Source organism: Apodemus sylvaticus, chromosome 17 (assembly GCF_947179515.1).
Source record: "Apodemus sylvaticus chromosome 17, mApoSyl1.1, whole genome shotgun sequence".
NCBI classification, from domain to species: Eukaryota; Metazoa; Chordata; class Mammalia; order Rodentia; family Muridae; genus Apodemus; species Apodemus sylvaticus.
The window spans coordinates 51,232,783-51,242,031 of record NC_067488.1 but is presented as its reverse complement, the minus strand read 5'-3'; the positions used below and the strand labels follow the sequence as shown (position 1 = coordinate 51,242,031).

Genomic DNA, 9,249 nt, shown 5'->3' with positions numbered 1-9,249 from the left:
AATACAATTCAAGCTAAAAAATTAAAAATATACATATGACTACTGACAGATTTTCAAGTTTTGTAGTTACAGCTGTTTTAAAAGAAGAAACAACTAAAAAATAAAATTAGTCATTACATACATTATTTTTCTATACTGGATGTTCCAAATCAGATTAAGACAAATATTATAACTTACTCACAGATAATCATTTGAGATGTTTTATTAACAATTTAATATTAGTCATATTACTGATATTCCTTATAATCCTCAAGGACAAGATATTGTGGAACAGGCCCATAGACCTTTAAAATAATCTTTTTAAAAATAAAAGAGGGAAGAATCTTATCTCTGTATACCACAAAAATTTTAAAATATCAATGCCAAGGAACTCTCTGAGTATGGAGAAGAGGGCATGTTTGTGTTTTTTCTGCAGCATCCCTGACAATTTTTTTATTCTCCCCCCCCCCCAATGTAACCTGGTAGGTGTGCCTTGATGGCCTCACACCTTGCCTCTGCCTGTTTTTCAAAATCAAAAGGATGGAGAGATCCCTGAGTTTTGCATCCTTATTAAGATGGTTCCTTGTTTAGTTTATTACCACTCTGATGATTTTTTCCACCTATGGGATCAATCCATATCTATTGATATCTCCACCTCTTTGAGCAGCTCCTGCAGAGGACCTATTTTGCCATTACTATCTCTGTCATACTGGGACTCGGACCTGTGGGAGTGGGGACAGGTATCTCTTCCCTTGTTCTCTCTAACTCCAGGTACACAGAGCTCAGTGCCACCATTGACCAAGATGTCCAACGCATTCAACAAGGGATGAATAATCTCTCTGACTCCATTGACTCCCTAGCTAAGTTGAGGGAGGTGAGACTTGATCTCCTGTTCCTTCAACAAGGCAGAGTTTGGGCAGCTTTAAAAGAATGCTGCTTCTATACTAGTAAAACAGGAGTTGTCAAAGATAGCATGAAAAAAGTCAGAGATGAACTAGTAAAATGAAAGAGAAAAAAAAGAACAGGCAGAAAGTTGGTAATGAAATTGGTTTTCCACGTCTTCATGGCTCACTACCCTTTTACCCAGTATCCTGGAACGGACCCTTTGTGGATCTATTATTGTTATGTTCTTTTGGCCATGGACTTTTAATCGTCTCACTACCCTAATTAAACAACAGGTAGATAACTTGGCAGCCAGGCCTATTCAGACATCATTTGGCTATAGAGAATCAAGAGATGGCTACCCAGCCCCCAAGGGCAGTTACAAAACAGCCCAAATGGCACAATCTTGTGCCCCAGCAGAGAGAGCATGCCTATTACAGCTATTCCAGTCAGGACTCCAGAAGGAGCCCTCAAACTCAAGTCACTCGTAATAATACCATTGCTGAGCAGTTAGCTAATGACGGGCACCTTCCCAGGATCATGCCCACATAAGACAGGAATCTCTGGAGACTGGCAGAGATCTCCAGAGATGGGTAAGGGTCGAAATTCCTAAGACAGGTGCTACCCCATCTTTTGGTTCCTCATCTGCTTTATTCATCAATGATTTCCGACCTCTGCTCTATATAATACAGAGAAGGGAGAGATGCCAGGAGCCATTCTCACATAGATCTCAAAACCTCCTTCTTTCAGCCATCTTACATGCTCAAGCCTGCTTTTAGAAGGAAAAATACTAGCTCTCGTGTTTGCCAAATAGCAAGTTGGTCAGTACATACAGAGCTCACCTGAGTTGTTTAAAACAAACAGAGCTCACCTGCAGTTAGGTTACCATAGAAACCACTTTCCACTTCACCTTCTCTTGACCATTTTACCTAGCCAACTTCCTGCAGTAGTAGCCAGCTTTCCCATGAGATTCTGAGAGAAAATTCTGAGAGCCTACTCCCTAGAGACAATGTCTAGAGACAATGCTTGCCCCCTGAGAGACACTTCCCTGGAGACAATGCTTGCCCCTCAAACCACCTCCCCACATCCTGCTTGCTTTCCTTTATATTGTGGTGTGAAAAAAGAAAATTTGACAGCTTGATCAGAATCCTGTCTTGCTGTCCATCTCTTGAGTTTCTTATCCCCCATTCTCTCCTAGGTGGTCCAGGGAACCCTTTCCTGCAGGTTGGGACACATGACCATGCTGGTGTCCTGCTTCCCACACAGGTCTCCTTTCAGGCTAAATTGGGGCTTGAGATAGACCCTTGTCTCTGCCCCAACCTATGGTGCCATTCTACGGAATGGGGTTGGGCAGGGCCAAGAAGCATGGACAGAAAGAGGAAGAAGACATGGAGGGTTCAGTCCAGCAATAACCATGGAGTCACCCACAGGCATCAGTGAAGTAGAGGTGGGCAGTGCAAGGGTGGCATCCACAATCAGAGAGGCTCATACCTGTGCCTAGTCTTTGTTGTGGGCTGCACAATGTGGTCCCCATTCTGCTCCTGCCTCCCTTCTGGAACACTGAAGGTGCAGCAGAGAGATCATGCCTGGATTCCACTGGGATTTCTGAGCCTTTGATCTTTAGATATCTGTACCATGAGCAAACCCTCTCAAATAGGATCCAATGTCCTCTACTGGTGTGTCTGAAGAGAGCTACGGTGTACTCATATCTAATACATAAAATGAAAAAGTAATACTTTTAAACAAAAAACAATCAAATTATGGAGCCCTAAAGGGAGTCAATATCAGGGGAGGGCCACTCAGCAGCATGTTTGGTGGAGGCTATGGATCTGGTGGTGCCTTGGTGGTAGAAACAGTGGAAGATATATCCAAGACTGTTGCCAAGTCAGATTGATCCACCAAGAAACAAGGAGGAATAAAATACAGAGGCCAGCATGTGTCAAGTTCCTGTCCCAAATTAGTGGTCCCCAAAGATTCTCAGGTCATTACTCAGCTTCCTCAGATTGGGTCTGAGAATTCCCATGTTCTATGAGTTCCTGCTGGATCAACTGGGTGACAACAGACCTGTACTCAAGATGGTAATTCTACAGCTGCACTTACCCCACTGGCCCTCACTTCCCAACAGGGCCTCTAGCTGTCTTCTCACCACCGACACTCAGTCTCCCACAGGGATTCCAGCTACCCTGCCCCACTGCCCTTTCCTCACCCATAGGGACTCCAGTCCCTTTCCTTCAACTGCATAAGACAGCCTCCCACTGCTCACATATCTAAAGAAGCCATTGACTGGATGCCAGTCACTCCTCACTTCCTGCCCACAAAATGCCCCATGGAGGTCTAGGAGTCTCATTCCTCTCTGAGACAATGAACACAAGCCCCCAATGCTTTACATGGGTACCATACCAGATGATTTTCCTGCACACAATGATCAGATCATCTATCTTGAAGAAGGAGTCTACTGGACATCTGCCTACTGTGTTCAGTCCAGCAGAATCAGCATGCTCACTTCCTAGAAGGCACTGATGGATTCTGGCGTCTCCCTACATCTCCACAAACAAAACACAGGATTGCGGCTGGACACAGGACAAAGGGCAAGCCTGGCACTCCTGTACAAGGTGGCAGGATCCACGCTTGGGGATTTAGAGTCCTAGGTGTTGTACTGAGTGTTGGTCATTGGCCTCTGGGAAACCTGGGCAGCAGTGGAGCTGTGATGGAGCTGCTGACTGGGACTGGCCTGTGTCCCAGCCATCGTCATATTACTGGTGGATCTCATGTACCGACACCAGTGCTGGTCTTCCCGCTATCCACCAGGACCTGTGTCATGGCCTGTGCTATGTAACCTGCTGGAGGTAGACCTAGATAACTTGCCATACAGCGTGTACAAGGTGAGTTACTTAGTGGTGGATGGGACCTGAAGTCATGCTGTCCATACTAGGGCTTGAGCCACAGATCAGACAGCAATCTGGGCCCCCAAGAACAGACAGGCTTGGTGGCAGTCACTGGGAATTTCTATAGCAAAGTTTGGAGGTCATAGTGTAGGAGGTGAAGCAGGATATTACAACAGGGTTCATGGTGGTTGGACAGATCAATAGCCATAGAGGTCCTATGTCCCTTATGATCATCTCAAAGAGCAGGTTGTGGCCCGCTGGGAGATCTAACACCCAATGTCAGTCACTACAACGACTGCAGTGAGAGGATGTAGCTGCCTGAATCTCTTGCTCTTGTCCTCTCTGGCCTCACTGCCCATCTCCATGAACCAGAGTTTCTTCCTATATGTTGATCTGCTAAGGGATCCCAGGAGAGATTTCTGACTCTGTCAAAGTCACTGCTAGAGTGACACATCTGTTATGATTGCTTTGCTGAACTTATAACATGCCACAGTGGTAGGAATCCTCAGTCTGGGGATGGGGCTCAGTGAAGAGCATTTTCCAAGAATACATGAGGACCAAGGGACAATAACAAGCAAGACACACACAAATATACATGCACACACACACACACACACACACAAAGACACACATGGACTCACACACACACAGAATGAGAGAGGGAGAAATGGCCTCATATACACATGCACACACACACATTCAAATATACAAATATGCATGTGTAAACATACATAAGAATGCACATACACACAGAGAAACTGCCTGTGCACACTCACACTTTGAATATGCTTGTGCAGTGAGCATGGTTCTGTGATTTCTGAAGACCTCCACTTCCTCCATGCTCTGTCCCTCTACTTCAGCTTCAAAACCTATAGTGCAGTGTTCAGCCTGCAGATGGCCTGGAAGCCCATGGTTGTGATCAACAGGCTGGAGGCAATGCAGGAAGTGCTGGTGACCTGTGGAGAGAAACCACTGACTGCCCTCCAATGCCCATTTATGAGTACCTGGGTGTGAAGCCCGGATTCCAAGGTAAAGGGCAGTGTGGAGGGTGCAGATGGCTTCAGAGATATGGGATTGAGGAAAGGAAGCACGGGTCATGAATGTAGGTGGGAATGTGGTCAAGCAATTCATGGAAACCTCACTGAATCCAGGCTGCATGTGTTGGAATAGGGGGGCAAGATTTTGGGAGGCTCACAGGCAGGACAAAACTCAGAGAAAAGAGAATTGATGAGAGCAGGAGACACCATGCCTGGCATCGTTGGTTACACACAGATGTGTCTGCAGGTGTGGTCCTTGCTCCTTATGGGCCTGAGTGGTGAGAGCAGAGGTGATTCTCTGTGTCCACTCTGTACAACTTTGGCCTGGGCAAGAAATCTCTGGAGGAGTGGGTGACCAAGGAGGCCAGCCGTATCTGTGATGCCTTCATGGCCCAGGCTGGTGGGTGATGGGTGAGGGACGTGGTTGGGCACAGGGAGACATGGGCACTCCATTGACTTGCTTGCATTTCCACTCCCAGGGCAGCCCATCAACCCAAATACCATGTTGGACAAAGCTGTGTGCAATGTGATTGCATCTCTCATTTTTCCCCGCTGCTTTGAATATGAAGACCCTCACCTCATCAGGATGCTGAAAGTACTGGAAGAAAGTTTGACAGAAGTCTCTGGCTTCATTCCTGAGGTAGGAGGTACAAAGCTGCCCACAGAGCCACTACTGTGAGTCCATCTTCCCTGGGGGAATCTGTACTAAGCTTTAGCAGAGGCCTTCTGGTGATCAACTGCAGGAGGATATGCATGTTGACAACTCATAGATGGCAGGAGGGGTGCAGTTGATCAACATCAGGATTTCTAGTGTACTGGCTGGTTTTATGTGTCAACTTGACACAGGCTGCAGTTATCAGGAGAAAGGAGCTTCAGTTGGGGAGTGCCTCCATGAGATACAGCTGTGGGACATTTTCTTAATTAGTGATCAAGGGGGAAATACCCCTTGTGGGTGGTAACATCTCTGGTCTGGTATTGTTGGGGTCTATCAGAGAGCAGGCTGAGCAAGCCAGGGGAAGCAAGCCAGTAAGAAACATCCCTCCATGGCCTCTGCATCAGCTCCTGCTTCCTGACATGCTTGAGTTCCAGTCCTGCTTCCTATAGTGATGAATAGCAGCATGGAAATCTCAATAAACCCTTTCCCCCCCAACTTGCTTCTTGGTCATGATGTTTGTGCAGGAATAGAAACCCTGACCAAGACATCCAATAAGGGAGAGAACATGGGCACTCTGCATGAAAGGCACAATGACTGTGGTTATAGTAGGGGTAGAATATTCCTCTGTTCATCTGGTGCTACGAGAGCATTTAGGTGGAAATAGCAAATTTGACAATTGAAGAAGAGGCAGGTGTCGTGTGTGGACAGACAGGCTCGGGGTCCATTGTGACGGAGCCTGGCGACTGAGCTGCTCCAGGTGAATAGGAAGCAGCACTAGCACTGAGGGTCCAGACAGATGGTGAGGGGGAAGGAGCTGCCAAGCAAGCCTCCCGACCTGAGTTTGGTGCCGGGGACCCATGTAGGATAGACACAATGGACTCTACACATTGTCCTATGACATGCTCCCCCACACCGTGACATATGAGACGCATACGTGATCAATTTTATGTAGAGGAAGTTCTGAGACTGTGTGTGTCTCTCACAGGTTCTTAACGCATTCCCAATACTCCTGCGCATCCCAGGGCTGGCTGACAAGGTCTTCCAAGGTCATAAAACCTTCATGGCCATACTGGATAACCTCTTGACTGAGAACAGGACCACCTAGGACACTGCCGAGCTACCGAAATTTGACTGATGCCTTCCTGGCAGAGATTGAGAAGATGATTGGCAGCTCCAGAAAATGTATCCAGGGGCTGTGGGCTGAGGTCCATAAAGCACACATAGTTGTGAGTCCAGAAGGGTGGGGTCCTGTGTATCACCAAGTAACTCAGGATGGGGCAGCCCTGGGGAAAATCGGGGCCATGTGACATTTCCTCTCCCTACCGAGCCCAAATTTTCTGCCTGGCCCAGGCCAAGGGGAATCCTGAGAGTAGCTTCAGTGATGAGAACCTGCACAGGCTGGTGGGTGACCTGCTCACTGCAGGGATTGTGACCACCTCAACCATGTGTCCTGGGCCCCACTGCTCATGATCCTGCATCCAGATGTGCAGCGTGAGTCTGGCTGGGGCTGGGGCTGGGGCTGGGGCTGGGAGGGAAGTAGAGGCACACTCTTCAGATGATTGAGATGTTTGTGGCTCCCAGTGGGAACTCAACCCAGACTCCAGTGCCACTCACTGGTGTCCTTCTCACAGGGGCTCAGTTGTTAACACAGTTGTAAGACAGGGTAGTCCCCTGTGACTCTTTCACTGAGGAGAAGCTGTCCCTCCAGACAGAGTCCAACAGGAAATTGATCCAGTCATAGGGCAGGAGCAGCATGCAGAGATGGGAGACCAGGCCTGCATGCCCTACACCAATGCTGTCATTCATGAGGTGCAGCGCTTTGCAGACATGGGTCCATTGAATTTGCCACGCATCATTAGTCTTGACATTGAAGTTCAGAATTTCCTAATCCCCAAGGTAGGCCTGGGTCTGTCTCCACTTCATCATTATGGCTATCAAACAAGGGCAGGAGAGGCCAGGGCCACCACATCCTATTCCTAATGTGCTCACAAGAACAACAGTCCTCAGGAGAGAGAAATATCACCTGAAAATGGCCACAGGACACTTTGTGGAGCACTGCACACAGGGATGGATGCTGGGCTGGCCTCCCGTGGGAGATCTGTCACTCAGCCCTCCAAGATGTTGGGAGGATCTGGGGTTGGTGATGAGTGAGGGAATCCAGTGAGTGCAGGGAAGACATTTTGCATGTTATCCTAGTGACCAGGGTCTAGGCAGCCCCACCCCAGTCCATGTCCACACCATTGCCTCCTGCCAGGGGACGACCCTCATCCCTAACCTGTCCTCCATGCTGAAGGATGAGACTGTCTGGGAGAAGCCCCTCCGCTTCCATCCTGAACACTTCCTGGATGCCCAGGGCCACTTTGTGAAGCCTGAGGCCTTCATGCCTTTCTCTGCAGGTGCCTGGGGAGGCCTGGCTGCCTGTCTGTCCCCAGGGTGCCATGGAGGGTGGAGCCCCACTCAGGTCCCAGACTGACTGAACCTTCTCCCACCCACAGGCCGCAGAGCATGCCTGGTGCAGCCCCTGGCCCGCATGGAACTCTTCCTCTTCTTCACCTGCCTCCTGCAGCGCTTTAGCTTCTCGGTGCCCGATGGACAGCCCAGGCCCAGCGACCATGGCATCTTTGGTGCTCTAGTTGCCCCCTCCCCCTACCAGCTCTGTGCTGTGATTTGTGACCAAGGACACTAATTGCAGGCCTGCTCGGCAGGGCAGGCTGAGCCATGCAAAATAAACCAGTCTTATGGCTGACTTCTGTTTTCTGCTTTGTCCCCAGCCCTCTCTTGCTGAGTCCTCAGTCAACAGTCTCCAAACAACCTTCCCACCTTCGTCATCCCTCCACAACAGACAATTTGACTGCTGTGATTAAAGGGTGTGCCTGAGCCTGGACCACTGGCACAGTGCTGCCATTTCAGCACTTGGGAGCCCAAATCCGGAGAATTGTGTGTGTGCAAGACCTAGGTCATCCTGGGCTAAACAAGCAGGAGATTCTGCCTGGTAAAACTAAGGCAGACATACAAAGAAGATGCACAAAGAAGACAGGAAGGAGGGAAGGATAAGGGAAAAGAATGAAGAGGTAGGCTGTGCTCAGCAGTGACTGCTTACCTTGTGTCACGCACTGAGACGCATCAGTGGTAACCAGGTTGGTGACAACGCGCAGGCTGAGATCACGGTTCCTTGTATCTCTGAGACAGGTATGGTAGGTTTCCACAAAGAGTCAACACTGTTCCTGTCTGTAGACATGCCATGGGGTCCCCAACACTCAGTGAAGCCATGAATGTCTGGAAAAACGTCCAGGAACAGGATGACTGCTGTCCTCACAGTGGTGACCACAGAGAATGACAGAGAAAGGAGCAGCAGGCAAAGTGACAGCAGAGCTCAGGGAGACTGGCACACTCCCAGCTGTCTGTCAGATGTGTCAGAGGAAGGGACTCCCAGTCACCACTGTGATTCAGGCTGAGGACACTGAACACAGTGAACCTCAGTGAGCCTCACTGACTAGGGGCTTGGTGGGTGCCGGAGAGATGGAGCACCCACATGGCTGACCTGTCCCTACACTCTCCAAGTCACACTCAAGGAACGTGAGAGCAATTGCCTAAACCGTGTAACAGGTATAAATGGTGCCGCTTGGCCCTCATCCCCAGTCATGTAGAGACACTGCTGTCAGTATGTCCCAGGCTCTCAAGCAAGGTCTCCCTCTTCCTGACAGGACTCAAGCACTTCTCTTGGAATGTGCAGGACAGAACTCCTTAACCTGCGGTTGCTCTTCAGCCCTGCCCACACTCCTTGCCATTCCAGGCATATTGGTGTGTTTGT

The 9,249-nt window shown here is 49.1% G+C and overlaps 1 pseudogene; it reads left to right on the top strand.

Annotated features, from left to right (window-relative positions):
• Nucleotides 1–3,568: 3,568 nt before the first annotated feature.
• LOC127667320 (cytochrome P450 2D9-like) lies at nucleotides 3,569–8,124 on the top strand (annotated as a pseudogene).
• Nucleotides 8,125–9,249: the final 1,125 nt, after the last annotated feature.